Here is a 19,857-nt window from a genome sequence, read left to right as displayed (position 1 = left end):
CTACGTACCGGAATGACTCGGGTTTTACCCGACCAAGGGCTGTTGTTTCGGCGATCTAACCCCGACGGAAAAATTCCAGGAAGAAATTTTTTTACGCAGTTAGGTGTCTCCTGTTTAGGTGAACACAAAATGAAAATTTTTCCCCCAATTGCGATATGGGAAATGTCCGCCATCTTGGATTTTGTGTTTTTTTACAATTTACGCGCATATTTTGCACTCGATTTTTTCAACGAAAAAATTCCAGGAAGAAATTTTTTGACACAGTTAGGTGTCTCCTGTTTAGGTGAACACAAAATGAAAATTTTTACCCCAATTGCGATATGGAAAATGTCCGCCATCTTGGATTTTGAGTTTTTTACGATTTGCACGCGAATTGTGCATTCGATTTTTTCAGCGAAAAAATTCCAGGAAGAAATTTTTTGACGCAGTTTGGTGTCACCTGTTTAGGTGAACACAAAATGAAAATTTTTCCCCTCAATTGCGATATGGGAAATGTCGGCCATCTTGGATTTTGTGTTTTTTACGATTTGCGCACGAATTTTGCATTAGATTTTTTCAACGAAAAAAATCCAGGAAGAAATTTTTTGACGCAGTATGGTGTCTCCTGTTTAGGTGAACACAAAATGAAAATTTTTCCCCCTATTGCGATATGGGAAATGTCCGCCATCTTGGATTTTGTGTTTTTTACGATTTGTGCACGAATTTTGCATTCGATTTTTTCAACGAAAAAATTCCAGGACGAAATTTTTTAACGCAGTTTGGTGTCTCCTGTTTAGGTGAACACAAAATTAAAATTTTCCTCCCTATTGCGATATGGGAAACGTCCGCCATCTTGGATTTTGTGTTTTGAACGATTTGCGCGCGATTTTTGCATTTCTCGCGAAAAAAGGTGGAGAACAAATTTGTAAAGAATTCGATTCTATTGCTAATAATATGCAAAAAATGCCCAAAATTAGGTAAGTGACGCGCTTTTTTCGAATTTTGAGCAATTTCTATTTGAAGTATGTGGCACATTCAAATGGCAAAGTTGTAGAGGACAAAATTTCCAATAAACGCATTATTTATATGTTCGCGTACGACGTGTAGATCTCGACCAACAACGCGCTCAATGCAGTCGCAAGGGGAAAGCGACTCAAAACTTTTTTCACAGTACCTCATTATCAAAACTCATTATCAAAAACCATATAAATTCATATTTCAAACTTTGTGCAATGTTGGAACATTGTATCTAAATTTACTTTAATAAAGAGTAATAAGTACGAAATATAAAAAAATAATAGGCAAAACTTGATAAAATGTCGCGTCCCTATTTTTTTCCGCCACTGTAAATAGCTGGAAATCGTTCGAAACAAATTAAAATCGAAACATAAATAATCAACAACGCGCAAACAAGTTTCGTATACAGATATACAGACATACAGACATACATACATACATATATGTATACTCAATGCTACTCAAACACTTCGCAGCGACTTGTTTTATTATATTAATTTGGAAATAATGTCAAGGTCATTACGACATACATATGTATTAGGAAGTGCCAGTTAGGTCGTGATTATGCTACCAATTTTGATTGGCAATCACTATGCATTTGTTGTTACACACAGCACGCTACAACACGCTAATCTTTCAGAGCGGAAATACGCTATTTTTGGAAAAAGCATTAATATTAAATATTAGAATACATATTATAAAATATTATTATAAAAATTAAATATTAAAAACAGAAGAATATAATTTGTTTTTTCCATTTTACGTTTTCCGACTTAAATTTTGATGCGTTTTAGTTGTTACTTTAGTGATGGCATTGTGTGCCATCTTTCATGAAATGGAGAAAGGAATTTCTTAAAAAGTAATCCTGCGCTCACCAATCAGCAAACACAGTGTAACCACTTCTTACCAATCACCGAAAATTAATAGCATATCCACGGTCTTAGAAGATTATGTACATGTTAATATTATTATTTTTTTATTTTTATTTTTATTTTTCGTAGGAGAGGGAAATGCTTTATGCACTGGCCGGGGGCGCTAGTCTCTATACTATCTTTCCCCGAGCGTGGGACTCCCACCGAAGCGTGTTGGGCTTCCCACTAAAACCCAAACTCCCACCGCCCGCGCAAGAATCCCGCATCTGGCACCGCAATTCTGCATGTCTTCAGATGCAGGAGCGCGCTGCTAGAGCCTTGGGGCTGCTCTTTTGTAGGGGCGTTTCATTCGGGTGTCCTCAGTAGACAACCGTCCTCTCGTTTGCAGCGGAGTACGAGTTTCACGTATCTCGCAACTGCTTCCCACTTTTCTGCGCTGGAGACCCCAACTATGTTGTTAGGAGTTGTCTCCGTCTTTCTTCCAACATTCTGCGCAAAATCAAGAAGTGTTCGCAGGTGAAGAATGTCTGGTACACGTTATCTTCGACGTTTCCACAGTAGTGACAGAACGGTGAGTCCACCCTTCCCATTCTATGAAGATATTCTCGGAAGTAACCATGACCGGTGAGGAATTGCGTCAGGTAGAAATCGACTTCCCCATGTGGTCTGTTCAGCCATGTTTGAAGGTCGGCTATCAGGGAGTGCGTCCATCGACCTTTTGTGCTCGCGTTCCAGTTTTTTTGCCACTGCTGGATCAGTTGCTCGCGCGCTGGATCTCTTTTCGCTCGTAAGCGAGTAGCTCAATTGGCGTGACGCCAGAAATAACTAGGACCGCGTCCGCGGACACTTTACGGTATACAGAAGCAATGTGTAGTGCTCCTCTGCGCTGGACCGAAGACATTTGAATCCCATCGTGGCCCTGTAGGCGGCATCTTTTTTCTCTGCAGCTTTCTGGCACTTCTCATCGTACCAGTTGTTTTTGCGGGCTCGCTGAAATCCGACTACTTCTTCGGCGCCGGTACTTAATGAGCGGGAAATGTGGTTCCACTGCTCACATATGTCGGTTTGTTGAAGAGTGCTCTCTCAGAGCAGGTGTGAGAGTCGAGTAGCGAAAGCACTGGCTATCTGTTGAGATTGCAGCTTTTCGACGTTAAGCTTTTCCTTACGTATTTGGGCGCACATTTTTTGCTGTACAGAGGCGGGTGCGTATCTTGGATGCAACAAGATAGTGGTCCGAGTCGATGTTTGGGCCTCGGAGTGTGCGTACGTCTAAAACACTGGAAGCGTACCTTCCGTCTATCACAACATGATCGATTTGGTTTCTCGTTTTTCGATCCGGAGACAGCCACGTAGCTTGATGGATATTTTTATGCTTGAACCTAGTACTGCATACTACCATGTTGCGGGCCCCGGCGAAGTCGATCAGCCTCAATCCGTTGTCGGACGTTTCGTTGTGGAGGCGGAATTTTCCGACGGTGGTTCCAAAGATCCCTTACTTGCCCACCCTGGCATTGAAGTCGCCAAGCACGATTTTGATATCATGACGGGGGCAGCGCTTGTACGTGCGCTCCAAGCGCTCATAGAAGAGATCCTTGGATGCCTCATCCTTCTCTTCCGTCGGGGCATGGGCGCAGATGAGCGAGATGTTGAAGAATTTCGCTTTGATGCGGATTGAGGCTAGACGCTCGTCCACCGGGGTGAACGACAGTACTCGGCGACGGAGTCTCTCTCCCACCACAAATCCAACTCCGAATTTGCGCTCCTTTAAATGACAGCTGTAGTAGACATCACAAGGCCCCAGACATTGTTTGCCTTGCCCCGTCCAACGCATTTCTTGGATGGCGGTGATGTCAGCTTTTGTCCTTACGAGGACATCAACCAGCCGGGCAGAGGCACCTTCCCCATTAAGGATCCGGACATTCCATTCTTTTTATAAATCATTTGTTTTTGCAATCTACCACAATTAAACCAAAATTTGAAATTTAGCAAAATTGATTCTTCTGACAGTTTCTTTTCATAAACGAGGGTGAGCTAATCTCCCGCCATATGAAAAGGAGATATTAAACGGTCGAAATTAAGAATCCTCACTCATATTCCAAGGACATTAAAATTGGATATCACACTGCTTCGATAAGCATCGCGTGCATTCGTTCGCTCATATTTGTTAGTTGTTTAAACAGTTAAAACAAAATAATTATGTGTCGAGCTTTTCTAATATTCCAAGAGATATGTTAATTCTCTGTATTTTAATATTTTAACTATTGAAAAAAGTGAAATAATAGCGAAGATATAAGTCAAAATAAAAAGTTCACTATATAGACTGATTAAAGTTGTGCTGGAATAGGCGCACTGGAGTTAAATCACTTTATGAAGTCGTTAAATACTTTGACACATTTTTCTATCATGCCGAATCCATTGAAGTTGACATTACACTCACTCGCTTGATATTAAAACAACACAAATTAAAATATTGTAACTCAGGGAGTTTAGACCACATAACTACACATTTATTAACGTTACAAATCTACAAGCCTGAGTCCATTTTAGTTGATTTATTTTACAGCTGCAACATCTTTGCTAAACAACATGGGTCAAAGTTATAATTTCAACGAAAGCCCATAGTTGATGAGCTGTTTTGAGTGATTATACAAATCAGAGTATATTTTTTATATGACTGAACTATGCACATACATACTAACAATTTTTATAAAGCACATACGCGCTCGCAGAACAACCTCCGCCAGGTTTCGAACCTATGAACAACTGTTAAAGTGGAGTAGAGACGGAACGCTAGCAATCTCTACCACAGTGGCAGCGTATTCGATGCGAAATAAAAGCGGAACAAGCCCAGCAACGCACTCGAACATTTGTTTATTAATACGCCTACAGAAACAACAAAATTGGTTGAAAAAATTAAAATACAAAGAATAACAATAAATATTTGTGAACATATTGAATGTATGTGTAACAAGTATAAGTTAGAGCTGGTTTTCACTATATCATATTTTGCCGACAAAATTTGTCGACATATTTTGACACAACTTTATCTCCTTTATTCATACCTTCACCCGATATTCTGCAAAAAAAAAGCCAAAAACGGACGTATAGCCGATGTAGCAGCGTATATACATGACTGAAAACATATTCTGACCTAAATCAATCGATAAACCGTTTTTTGGTATCATTTGGCAATGTGTTTTCACTCATAGTGAAAATTAGCCTTTAAGGTAAAACGCCTTACCAAGACAAAACGAAACATCAATATAAAGAATTAGTGAGGAAGGCATATACATGTGTTTGCATACAGCGACGGGCAAAACTGTAACATGGTGTAACACTTCTTACTTCAGCCATCGCTATCTTTCCAAGTTCTAACGACTTTCATAATTTTGTTGTATATTCTTATTGGTACACCTCTACTTCCTCTCTCATAACGATTTGAAGTCAATCCAACAACAATAAAAAGACTTGCATACAAAAATGTAAATTAGGCCAAATGTTACAGTTTTGCACTCACTCTCAGTTTTGCATTTGACAGTTATCTCTTACTTAGTTGGAAGTCAGATGACTTTTTTCTGTATTGCAATTTATTGAAGAAGTAATCACCAGTAAATAATATAGTAAATCAGGAAACATAAATGTAAATAATAGATTTACTGCGGAAAGGCGGGACCGCACGAAAAGTGGCAAAAAAATGTGGAATTTGCTACTTGAAAATGTTAAGACTGAGAAAAAATATAGCCTAAAGTGTTCCCAAGGATAAAGGATGGTTGTCAAAAAATATTACGATATCTTGTGAACTTAGCAGCAAATAGCGATACAGCCGCTATTTCAGAAGCGCTTAAGGTATTAAACTTTAATGCAAATCAGTAGACAGCGAGGCGAAGAATTGCCAAATTGAGCGCAAAGGATCACAAAAGAAGAAAAAAGCAAATTTGATCAAAATACATGTGCGAGTGTGGTAGCGTTTTGCTGCATCGCACGAAACCCGGACCGTTGCATATTGGGATATGTTAGGCCGTTCAGAATGCAATAAAAAAAATATTTTTAAGTTTTAATTGAAGGTTATTTGGTCTGACTAGACTAAATTAATCGCTTTCAATCAGATGGCCGGGCATGGTATTGGATCAAAGACCCAAATTAAGCCCATGCGCATCATGTAAGGCAAACAGTGAATCACAGTGGTCCGTCAAAAATATTTTGGGGTTGTATTTAAAAAATTTTGTTGGTCCGTTAGTACGCATTATGCGTAAGGAACAGTATCTGTTCATATTTCAGCAAAATATGCAAGAGTTTCTGCTGAAAAATCACTCAAAACACACTGCACATGTTCGCAAAGCCTGTATACAAAAGCAAAAATTTGCTAATTTGAAATGACCTCCACAATCCGCGGACATGAATCTCATCGATAATCTGCGAAATCAATTAAAAGCACAGCTTAATAAGTATCAAAGTCCGTAAAATCGAGTACAGGAGCTGTGAAAGCAAACTAAGGATATATGGGAGGATATACCTCCACAATTTTTACAGAGATACAAATAAGGTATCCCAAATCGCACCCAGGAATAAAGCAAGCAAAAGGGTACCGAACATTGTGTTAACAATTCTTTTTTTCGTCAAAATTGTCAAACAGTTATTAAAAATATATAAGTGCAAAACTGTAACATAAGCCTTAATTTACATTTTTGTCTGCTGGTTTTATTATTGTTGTTGGATTGACTTCAAATCATTATGAGAGAGGAAGCACAGGTGTACCAATAAGAATATACAACAAAATTATGAAAGTCGTTGGAACTTGGAAAGATAGCGATGGCTGAAGTAAAAAGTGTTACACCATGTTACAGTTTTGCCCGTCACTGTACGTACTATGTATGGATATGTACCATACACACATACATTAGAGTGCGCCTTATTTGTATGAAGTCAACTTTTTTGTAAGCTACAAAGCACGACTCCCTCTAGATACTAGGGATGTTGCGAATGTGGAATTTTAGACATCCGCGGATGCGAATGCGGATGCGGATGTCTAACAGCTAACATCCGCGGATGCGGATGCGAATGCGGATGTCAAGTATTTTTAAGAAAAAATTATATTAAGTTATTTAGGTAAATAAAAAAATGGAAAAGTTAGTAATTTATAATAATGTTTATTTTATTTAGTACTTGAATTTAAAAATTGGAACATTGGCCCTTATTATGAGTTGCATTCGATTTTCGATCTTCGCTGGCTATCGAAGATCGAAGATCGAAAGTGAAATTTGTATTATGAGCTATGCAAGCGTGTTAAAATTTTCGTGGAGTATCGAATTTTCTGTCGACCAGAATTTTGCTTTCGTTGGTGTAACGAAGTGTTAGAAAATTGTGAAAAATTTTTGATTTTGCATTTGTTTTCTTACTTTTTGGCGGCTAGACACTAATTTGGAACATTTTTTATTAATTTCATGCCGTTCTAACGTCGTGAATACTAAACACAAGCTCGAAAGGCTGGTTTTACTTGTGAAAAAAATCCCACTACTCCGTTGCCACAATCTCTGAGAGCTGTTTATAGTTTTAATATATTTTAAATAGATTTGGATCACAAAATTTCTTAAATATATTGTATGTCAAAATATATTCGAAAGATTACACTTAAACTCTCTTAAACGTTTTATGCTCCTGGCCAGTTTTCTAAGCTCTCATCCTCTGACGAATCGTTCAACCAGAACTCCGTTGTACACATTTTTACCACGTTTTTATAAACTCGCTTTCTTTTTTATTTCGTTTTTATTTGCACAAATTTACATAAGTATGTATAAGCACACTATTTAGTTTGCTCGATTTGTTAACAAAGCTTCTCAGCGGTGAAAACTATACTATTGTGAACAACCTAAACGAGCGAAATTCCCAATAGTGCTATTCTTCACCGAATGAGTGCCATAATACCAAATGAAAATTCGTTCGATCAGCACTTTCGACCACAGTCGAAGATCGAATGCAACTCATAATAGGGGCCATTATATTTAATAAAAAGTAATGAGAATTGCATTGGGGTTTAAAATATAGGATCTATCCTCTGAACTTTAATCTTCACTTGAAGAATCTAGCATCTTGTTGTTGTTTAAACACCGCTTACAAGCCAAACCAGATGTGTCAAGTTTTTCTAAAGCTTTTTAAAAAGAATTCTTCATTCTCATTCCTTTGGCTGTTTCAGAATTTGGGGAACCTGTAACGTAATTAGTTTGTGTAATTCATTTTTAATGCTTTTTGATGTGATTGGTTTGTGCTTATAGCAAGCTAAATATATAGGTGGATATATAATAATAATTTATTTTCCAGGAATGAAAATTTTTAACAAAATTTTTATTTTCAAAGTCGTAGCTGCCAGCCGAATCGGATCAGAATATTGTTATATTTTTATAAGCATTTGAATTATTGTAATCACGGATGATAAGGGGCTCAATAGTTACGTAATTCTTAACTAATTAAAGGTCAGACCTATATCTTATTAATTATTGTAATCACGGATGATGAGGGTCTCAGATAGTTACGCAAATTCTTACCTACACTCTAAAAAAATTGTATAATTTTCCTAGCTGTCCGACAGGAAGAATGCCGAAAATTTTACCAGAGAGTTAGGCGACTTACGGAAGGTTTCAGGGCGTACTCCTGTAAGAACAACAATGGCGACCTAGTAACCGATGTTCAGAGCGTACTGAAATTATGGAGGGAACACTTTTCCGCCCTACTGAATGGTAGCAGCACGGAAAGTTGTGGAGAGAAGAACCCGACCCCGCAGTCGATGATGACGGCTTCGACGTTCCACCACATGACTATGACGAGGTACGAAGCTGACAGCCTGACAGCTGAGCTATTCAAGTACAGCAGCGAGTTGATAAGGTGCATGCATCAACTCTTGGTCAGAATATGGCCAGATGAACGCATGGATGAACGACTGGAATTTAAGTGTGAACTGGCCCGCTATTCGCGCCAACTACCGCGGGATCAGCCTTCTAAGCATAGGTTGCAAGGTTTTATCGAGCGTATTGTGTGAAAGACTGAAGGCCACCGTCAATGAGCTGATTGGGCCTTATCAGTGTGGCTTTAGACCTGGCAAATCCACCATAGACCAGGTATTCACAATACGCCCAATCTTGGGAAAGACCCGCGAGAAAAGAATCGACACTCACCCCCTATTTGTCGACTTTAAAGCCGCTTTTGACAGCACTAAAAGGAGTTGCCTATACGCCGCTATGTCTGAATTTGGCATCCCCTCAAAACTAATACGGCTGTGTAAAATGACGTTGAGCAATACCACCAGCTCCGTCAGAATTGGGAAAGACCTCTCCGAGCCGTTCGCCACCAAACGGGGTTTCAGACAGGGCGACTCCCTTTCATGTGACTTCTTTAACCTGATGTTGGAGAAGATATTAAGAGCTGTAGAACTGAACCGCTCAGGAACAATTTACTACAAGAGCGTGGAATTGCTGACTTATGCCGATGACATCGATATCATCGGTATTAAAACCCGCGAAGTCTGTTCTGCCTTTTCCCAAGTTGGATAAGGAAGCAAAGCGAATGGGTCTGGCCGTAAACGAGGACAAGACGAAGTATCTCCTGACATCAAACAAACAGTCAGCATATTCACGCCTTGGCACCCACGTCACTGTTGACAGTTACAATTTCGAGAATGTAGAGGATTTCGTTTACTTGGGAACCAGCATTAACACCGACAATAATGACAGCATGAAAATCCAACGCAGAATCACTCTTGCCAACAAGTGCTACTTTGGACTGAGTAGGCAATTCAGAAGTAAAGTCCTCTCTCGACGTACGAAAACCACGCTCTATAAGTCAGTCATCATGCCCGTGCTGGTATATGGCGCAGAAGCATGGACAATGACAACATCTGATGAGGCGGCTCTTGGAGTGTTCGAGAGAAAGATTTTGCGGAAGATTTACGGGCCTTAAGGCGTTGGCGACGGCGAGTACCGCAGACGATGGAATGATGAGCTTTACAACGACATGGACATAATGCAGCGAAATAAAATACAGCGGCTCCGCTGGCTTGGCCATGTCGTTCGAATGGACGCCGACGCTCCAGCTCTGAAAGTATTCGACTCGGAACCCGCTGGTGGTAGCAGAGGAAGAGGGAGGCCCCCACTGCGATGGAAAGATCAGGTGGAGAAGGACTTGGCTTCACTTGGCGTTTCCAATTGGCGTCAGTTGGCACGGAAGAGAAACGACTGGCGTGCTTTGCTGACCTCGACCAAAATCGCTTAGTCGGTTACAGCGCCAAATAAGAAGAAGAAGACCTTTGTAATAACATCTAGCATAACTTTTAGAATGAAATAGGCATAAAAAATGGAATTCCCAGCCTTAAAAATAGTAAAAATAATATTTTTCGATTAAAAGCCATACAAAATAGCAAATACTTATTGTAAGTTTTAGGCATACACTTATTGTAAGTTTTAGGTAAAAATTAACATCAAAAGTGAGTTCCTTGACCCAAAAAACAGTAAAATACCATTACTTTTCAGAAGAGTTTCATTATTCGATCACACTTTACTCAAGTTTTCCTGAATACAGGGTCAACAGCTTTAAATACGTATAAAATAATAACACTGGTTTACAGCAAAAATGTTCTGTGAATGCCACTATCCAATTCCTATGAAGAATTGCTCGATGATTCCGAAAATCGAATTACTTTTTACCTTCCTTTTATTAGCTCGGGATGTAACTATGTAATATTGATGCGCCTAAAAGATGCAGCGATTTCTATTCTCAAGTTACATACCTGATGACAGTACGAATGGCAATTATAATAGGGAGGTTTTAGTTTTTTAAACTATAATTTTTTTCTATGAATACGTAACCGCAGCTGTAGGTTTATAGGGAATTAAATTCTCTACAAAGATGGTCTTACATCAAATTTAAAAAACCAACTCCGTGTAGAGCTAACAAAAGTGAATTTTTTCTAAAATTCATATTTTTATTTACTTTTAAAAACTTATTAAAAAACCTTTTGAGAGGAAAAACTTATATAGTTCATTACTTTAAGAAATTTTATTATTTAAACAAAATAGATTTCATTCGTTCATTGATCGCCGTGTCGTATTTTAAAAGATAAATTTGATTTTACTTAGAAGAACAATCAAGATAAAAAAATCAATTTTCGATTATTTTTCATTTTCAGGATTTATTGGATTAAAATTAAAAAAAAAAAAACTCATAAATATACTATTGCAAAGATGCTCATTTCACAAGCTTATGTCACTAGCATATATCGGTTGGGGAATTGATGAAACCAAGTTTTTCTGAAAGTCTGGATTGCATATAGAAAAGTAATTTGTCAGTTTTTCCTGGTTGGCGATTTAAAGCGCTTGTTGAAATTGGTGGTCGCAGAGCAGCATTTAAATCAATTAGAAGTGATTAAAATGCAAAAATATTTATGCGACCAAAAATTTCTTACCATCAATCTCTTAACATCAACTGTCATTTCGAAGTTTGACAAATCATTTTCATTTTACCGCGCCATTTGCATTGGATACGATCTCATTGGGTTGATACCATTTTTAAAATGAAATATTAAGCCAGCAAGTTATCCACATAAGAAAACGGGACAAAATTAAAACAGAAAATGTACATATTTATATTAAGGCATGTTTAGTAGAAGGTGTAGATGGGGGGTTGGCAGGCGTATGAGTTATATGGAATTGCCCACGGACATGTACATTACCGATTTAAAATTCCTGAATACAAAGTTTTTTTTTAAACGAACTTCATCATACTTTTTTTAATCGATCCCAGAGTGGTGTTGTCTAGAAATTTTTATCTATCAAAATGTACAAATCTGTATAAATGCACCAATTGCGAGATATGGCCTTTATTCAAAGTCAGCATTTGGAAGCATTCTTACACGACATGTATTTCCATATGTAAACTCTACTTTTCTGATACGTTCTAATATATGGCGCATACGAGTACATACATACAAATAGTTACATTTACATATGCAAATACATATCGTGTAAGAGCGCTGCTACGAATGACACTGAATTAAGACAAAATTTTTTGTTTATGATTTCATTGAAGAATAAACAGCAACTTTTTCTCGTTAGGCGTCGTTAGGCGTCCTGATACTTACATATGTATAACATACAATTTATGTACATTAGGGTGGTCCAAAAATGCATGTGAAAAAGTAAAGTCGGAATTTTTGTGCTCTCACCCCCTAGGATGCTCTATATCGAAAAAATATACCCTTATTTTTATTTTGAAATAAAATAATATTTAGATGTCGCTCATAGCGCCCAAAGTTTTCAATGTATTTTATATGGGGAAAAAAACAACTTTTCGTAGAAATGGTATAGTATAATAGTTAATAATCAATATTTTGCTACCAGAAAACTATGCTTATCTGTAGGAGATTCCCAATAATAATACCCAATTGTTTATTTAACCATTTTTTTTATTGTAACTACAATTTATAGGTCGCCAAAACCCCACAAAAACCCCGAAAAATGCAATGAGCGACCAATAAAAAATCGTTAGAATTAAAAAATGGTTAAATAAACAATTGGGTATTATTATTGAAAGTCTCCTGAAGAGAACCAGAGTTTTCCGATCGAAAAATATTGACTTTCAAGAATTCTATACCATTTCTACGAAAAAATTTATTTTTCCCATATAAAAATACATGGAAAACTTTGAGCGCTTTGAGCGACCTCTAACTATTTTTTGATTTCAAAATAAATAAATAAAATTATAGTTTAAAAAACTAAAACCTCGCTATTTTAATTTCCATTCGTACTGTCATCAGGTATGTAACTTGAAAATAGAAGGCGCTACATCGTTTAGGCGCATCAATATTACATAGTTACATCCCGAGCTAATAAAAGGGAGGTAAAAAATAGGGGTATACTTTTTTACGATATAGAACAATCCTAGGGAGTGAGAGCATTACAATTCCGACTTTACTGTTTTTGGACCACCTTAATGTACATGCATATGTGCATATACAGCCAGCGACAAAACGATAGCACCTCAACATTTTGAACAATTGTGGCATCTGACCATATAAATCCAAGTTTCAGACTTTGTACAAAAATTATAAAAATTCTACAAACTTTTCATCCCAATTCCAGGCATTTTAATTTTAATTTCTAGAGTAATTTTTGGTATGCAGTTTTATAGGTTATTAAATTCTAGTATAATAAAATCGCGTTGTATTTTGATAATTTTTTGCTGTCGGAATCACGCATTTTCTTCCATATAAAGTAATTTGTTACATGGAAGAGTGCATAACACCGTCAGAAAAAAAATTATCAAAAATCAGTGCGATTTTTTAGCAACTTCAAACTGTCACTTTACTATACTGCATACCAAAAATTAATTAAGAAATTCTGATTAAAATACTTGAAATTGGGATGAAAAGGTTGTGCAATTTTTAAAATTTGTGTACAAAGTTTGAAATTTGGCTTGTATGGTTTTTGTTATATATGTAAAAAGCTGAACTTCGGTAAAAAAGTAATGAACATTAAAAACGCAAAGGAAAAGTAGTCAAAACTGGTAAAAATGTGATGTGCTACCTTTTGTCGCGGTCTGTATACATATATGTAGACACATTTATGCTATGCATGTAAGCAGTACTCAATTTTCCAATAAAAAACACAATCTGCTAGCCCAAATTTAAATGTTCATTCGCCTTTTAAATTTGCCGATGAAAACCCAAAGTATTCCGTGCTTTTTGTATTTTTGTTGATTTTTATCACAAAGTATTCACTTGGTATATTAACTATCGGATAAGCGTGGTACACTTTTCGTTTTAACTACAGTATATGTACACATTCAGTTTTATTACAATAGTTATGTATTAAAATAGTAGTTGCTTTTATCCCAAATTTTATTTTTTATCTGCCGTTAGATGCCTTATCTACCGAATTCATACGTTCACAAGTGATCAGTGTACTATGTATATTAGTTTCAGTTTTGCTTGTCCTCTCTCATAGCGTACGCTTTCCAACAGCTTCGTACTTGTAAACACAATAATGATGTCATAGTTTCTCAAGTAAAAATAGGTGAAAATGTTTAGTCATGTATGTACATGTGTATATATAAACTTAAACGCATACGTATGTATGTACATATGCATATAACACAGCTGTGGCCAACTAATTATACACGAAGAGGAGGTTGTCTTTTTTTTGGTGTAGACTAATAGCCTTATTCATAAAAAACAAATTAGCTTTAAAAAAGGGTTATAAGCCTCATTCATAAAAAACAAAGTAGCTTTAAAAAAGGGTTATAAATTAAAAAATATATGAAAATGTCATTTTATAAAGCTTTTCAAACCTACTTTATTTTTTATGAATAAGGCCATAAGCTTATGGGGTTTTCGCTTCTACAAAAAATGTTGCCTTCTCATTGCTCTCTTAGTGTTTGTGCGTAGAGGGCAAAGAGAAGGTAACCTGTTTCGGTAGAAACAAAAATGCCATTAGATAATAAATATATGGTACTTCTTATTCTTGGTACGTAAGTTCATAATAACTAATTATTTGAAAGTGGTCTAAATTACAAGGACAACTTGATTTTAAGCGTTTCAAAAATGCATAAAAAGTATGTAATTATTAGAGCTTGTCAACTTTTTTTTTACTATGCTATGCGGAGGATGCTACTTGGGATTCTAAGTAAATTTGCCGAAGAAAACATGGATCTAAAATCAATTTGGAGTTTTCCAAATTGCGAAAATAGGGTTCGAAGAAAATGTGAATTTCACTGTGGTGGAAGTTTTAAGAAAAAGATAAGTGCCCAAATGGATTCCTCATACCAAAAACTTCCTATAACATGTTTTTACACTAAATTCAAGCACTTCTTTGCGGAAAATTTGCTTAGAATTACACATAGAATCCTTCTGTACTACACGCGCATAGTCGAAAAAATCTCTCGTACAAATTGACCCCCCTAATAATTATGTTTTGATATGACCGAAAAAAATAGCGTAATACGCTAGAGTAGGCATTCCCAAAATTTTTTCACCGCGGCACCCTTGTGCTAAACAAAATTCGCGCCACCCCTACTCTTCAAATCTTCAGATGTCTACGAAAACAAGAAAACACAATGCAAACTTTATGCTACTTAGCTTTAATGTGTGGACTGTAATTGTCTTGATGATTTCATTATTCTCTGAAGTTTATTGGGAGCTTTGACAATTTTACCCTGAAATCATTTTACGCTGAAAGCTTGCTGGTGCATTTGACGAAATTTATTGGGTGGGTCAGCTAGCGTGACGTCACCCTGGCTGACCCCAAACACATTTTTGCGAATATTTCGGAAACCGGGTGTGCATCGAAATTAATTTTGGTGGCCTAAATTGCACCTAATTCCTGAATAATATTTACCAGTGTTCGACGAAATTTAGTGGGTGGGTCAGCTAGCGTGACGTCACGGTGGCTGACCCGAAACACATTTTTGCGAATATTTCGGAAACCGAGTGAGCACTTAAATTATTTTTGGAGGCCCTAAATTGCACCTAATTCCTGAATAATATTTACCAGTGTTCGACGAAATTTAGTGGGTGGGTCAACTAGCGTCACCCTGGCTGACCCAAAACACATTTTTGCGAATATTTCGGAAACAGAGTGTGCACCGAAATTAATTTTGGTGACCCTAAATTGCACCTATTTCCTGAATAATAATTACCAGTGTTCGAGAAATTTAGTGGACTTCACGCTAGCGGACCCATATATTTTTGCAATTTTCTCGGAAACCAACTGAGCACTTAAATTAATTTTGGAGGCCTTAAATTGCACCTAATTCCTAAGTAATTTTTATCATTTTTTGGAGAAGTGGGTCAGCTAGCGTGACGGACGTACTCTTGCCAACAAGTGCTACTTTGGACTGAATAGGCAATTCAGGAGTAAATTCCTCTCTCGACGTACGAAAACCACATTATATATGTCACTCATCATGCCCGTGCTAGTATATGGCGCAGAAGCATGGACATGGAGTATTCGAGAGAAAGATTTTGCGGAAGATTTACGGGCCTTTACGCGTTGGCGACGGCGATTACCGCAGACGGTGGAACGATGAGCTGTATGAGATGAGTAGTGCAGCGAATTAAAATACAGCGGCTTCGCTGGCTTGGCCATGTCGTTTGAATGGACACCGACGCTCCAGCTCTGAAAGTATTCTACTCGGAACCCGCTGGTTGTAGCAGAGGAAGAGGGAGGCCCCCACTGCGATGAAAGACCAGGTGGAGAAGGACTTGGCTTCACTTGGCGTCAGTTGGCACAGAAGATAAACGACTGGCGTGCTTTGTTGAACTCGGCCAAAATCGCTTAGGCGGTTACAGCGCCAAATAAAAAGAAGAAGACTCTCCTTGTACTCTGGCCCAAAAACAATTTTTCGTACAAACGAGGCAGAACCTTCTTTATCATAAAGGACATAGAATATAAGTGAGCCATAAACATAGCAAGCATCCTTATTAATAATATAATTAATGAAATTATAAAAAATAATACTTATGCCCTCAAAAAATCGTGGATATGAAAAACATAAGCGAAAATATAAATAGGGAAGAGACATTTTAGCTTTCTTTGGCTATTCCCCTTTCGATTATTTAATATTTATTACACTGTGAGGCTCGTTATATAACAGAGACCATGTAAGTCTAGACTTTAAACTTTGTACAAAAAATAGCAAAATTCGGCAGTTTCATCAAAATTTTGAGCTTTTTAATTAGATTTCTTAGAAACATTCTGAGTATGCAGTTTTGTAACCCACTCAATTCAAAGTGCAATTTTAAGTAACTAAGACTTACCGTTGATATTTGGTAAATTTTGTGGAAGGTGTTGCTCACTTTCTCAATACAATAAAATTGTTGAACAAAATGTGTATGGAAGAAAGTGCGCGAACAAAAAATTGCAAAAAATCGTCGGTAAGTCCAAGCTTCTTCCAACTTGTACTTTATTGTACAAAAATTGAATGTGCTACTAAACTGCCTACTCAAATCAATGCTAGAAAATTATGATGAACATTTATTAAAATTCGCCGAATTTTTATAAATATTCTACAAATCTTGAAATTTTGTTTTATATGTTTTTTTAGATAGTAAGTTATATTTTCATAAAAAATAATAAACCTTTTTAATTTTTTTTTTCTCTTTGTTTATTCTAAAAACCAAATTGTGTGTTCCGATTTTTGGCCACAGAAATCTGGTCACCGTAGTTATAATCCCTAACTGCGGCTGAATGCCGCCGACGCAGAAAGGTGTTCTGTGCAAAAGGTGCTGCGCTAATTTCCTTTAGCAACACAAAAAGAATTCTACTCAGTAAGGGCTATAGCCGTTAGACATCGGCTTACCACAAGGCTCAGTTTTAGCGCCCCTACTCTTTAATATATATGATATTAAAAGTTCTCTCAGACATTTTAAAATAAAACTCTTTGCGGATGATGCCTTGGTAACGACCAGTGATAGGGAACTATCAAATGCGATTGTCAAAATGCAAGAAGATCTTAATTCTTTATATCATTGGCTGTGTTTAAACAAACTAAAACTAAATGTGAAAAAGACAAACTTTATGGTATTGTCCAGAGCGGCAAATGTTGACTCCGTAAGCCGTGAATTAAAAATCAAAGATGAAAATATCGAAGATGTGAAAAGTGTCAAGTACCTAGGAATATACATAGACAACAAACTAAAGTTTGATGAGCCCGTTGAGTATACAGTCAAGAAGTTTGCTAAAAAAAAATGGCCTTATAAAAAGATCGTCTAAGTACTTGGAAAGAAGATATAAAACATTGGTGTACAGGTCAATAGTAGAACCCCACTTCATATCGATGGTTGAGTGGAAAATCGACCTATCTCGGCAACTAGTTCGAAAACGCCCTATCTCAGAAAAATTTTCAATAACGCTTTATCTCAGAAAATTTTTCAAGAACGCCCTACTTAAGAATTTGATTTGAAAACACCCTACCTGAGAATTGGGTTGAATAACGGCCTATCTCAGCAGCCGATTCAAAAACGCCCTATCTCAGCTTATTTTCAATATATTTTCGTTTGAGATAGGGCATTTTTGAACCGAGTTCTGAGATAGGGCATTCTTCAACAAAATTCTGAGATAGTGTTTTTCAATAAAATTCTGAAATAGATTGTTTTTCAATAAAATTCTGAAGTAGGGCGTTCTTGAAAAGTTTTCTGAGATTGGGCGTTTTCGAACTGGCTGCCGAGATAGGTCGATCTTCCACTCAGACATCGATATACTGCCCTACGATTTTCTTCCTAGCGGGGAACTCGCATGTAGATAATCTGCAAAAAATGCGAAACCGGGCGATGAGATTCATCCTCAACAAACCGTACGACACATCTAAAAGATGTATGTTTGAAACCTTGAATTAGTTAAGCGTGAAGCAACAAGTTTTTTACCACGCTATGAAATTTGTATACAATATTAAGGACAACCTGCCGGATTACCTTAGCGATAATCTACGATATATAAATGAGACCCATACATATTTGTTAAGAGAGAATAACAGCTTCAGATTCCCGAAGTATAGAACGGAAGTGGACAAGAAAAATATTTTCTATAAAGGCTTAAAGTGCTTTAATGAATTAACAGAGGCTATAAAAAATTGTGATACTATCACCCTTTTTAAGCGGTTTTGCCTCCTGGGCCTCCCCCCTTAGCTTTGATTTCCAATCTGCACCTTTACTTCTCATATTGTAGCTTCACTTGTTTGGGCAGTTGGAAAGGACTAGTTTCTAACCTGCACCCTCACTTCTCATATTGTTGATATGGTTCGATCAGGATTTCCGATGTTATACACGCTGTCTGAATGGACTAGATCCAGAGAAACACTGTTAGTTAGGGTAGGAGGACGGTGCTTCGGGGATTGGTGTTTCGACTCTGTCAAGATTTGCAGATTCAGCAGGCTGTGTTATGCTCCTTGATTGGGAGCATCTGGGCCTCGTCGTGAAGGTGGTGTTGGGCGACATCAGAAGACATCCCTGTCCGAAGTGCAGTATTCTGGCAGATCTGTAGCTTCATCCACTGCGTTCTGCTAGTCCCCGGCGAAAACGCGGGCGCTGCATAGTTTAAAACCGGCCGGCCAATTGCCTTGTATGTTGCCAACAACGTTTCTTTGTCTTTGCCCCAAGTGCTGCCGGCCAGCGACTGACTTGAAGACATTGTTGCGGCTCTGTACTCTGTCGACAATTGCGGTTGTGTGCGCCGAGAATGGGACCAGACTGTCGAAGGTGACTCCGAGGATTTTGGGGTTTTTCACCGTCGGTATTGTTTCGCCATCGACGTGAATACCTAGTTGTAGTCTGACATCCTTCGTCCAGGTGGTGAATAAAGTTGCCGAGGATTTCGTAGGGGAGAGGGTTACGCTCCGTGCAGTGAAGAAGTGAGGAAGCTCGGCGAGGTAACCGTTTACTTTCGAGCACAAGTCATCAATTCCATTCCCAGTCGCCATAATAGGGCTTTCGCACGAGGCGATTTTTCAGGAAACTTTTGTGTTCAACTCACGCTAAAGATATCAAAATATAAAAAATATATAAAAATATTCGCCATAAAAAGATGTTTGCATTGTTCAACTTTGCATTCTACTTTTGGTTGAACGGCCTCTCAACTAATCGCTTTCAACAAAGTTGGTCGCCAGCCAACATTTAGCCATTCAACTTTTTTTTCGTGCAACCCTGCGTGAGTTGAAAGCAAAAGTTGAACGCAAAATCGCCTCGTGCGAACACCTTTTAATCGAGCAATCGTCATTATAAGAGACAATTCCTAAGCGCGGCCAAGGGCCGCCTACGCAGAACCAACATTTTCAATTGAAGCCTCTGGAGCCTGGGGTCTTCGCCTTTATGCACAAGAAATGTTATATACCCTTGGCGGCCCCCTCTTGTACGGCAACACGGAAAGGCTCAAGTCAGCAACTAGAAACAAGCAATAGAAATTGTGATTTTTACCTAGGCTCCCTAGGGTCTAGGCATTTTGGAGTTACATTTTTG

General features: G+C 37.7%; 1 protein-coding gene across 1 annotated transcript in view; it reads right to left on the bottom strand.

Moving 5' to 3' along the window:
- Positions 1-19,857, bottom strand: part of LOC118744895 (protein germ cell-less) — a 34,378-nt gene that overhangs the window by 13,760 nt on the left and 761 nt on the right. The gene's annotated exons all lie outside the window — the stretch shown is intronic.

Source organism: Rhagoletis pomonella, unplaced genomic scaffold (assembly GCF_013731165.1).
Source record: "Rhagoletis pomonella isolate Grant_MI unplaced genomic scaffold, Rhpom_1.0 Rhpom_scaffold_00008, whole genome shotgun sequence".
NCBI lineage: Eukaryota > Metazoa > Arthropoda > Insecta > Diptera > Tephritidae > Rhagoletis > Rhagoletis pomonella.
The sequence above is the reverse complement of the archived record's forward strand: the minus strand, read 5'-3'. Positions and strand labels throughout refer to the sequence as shown.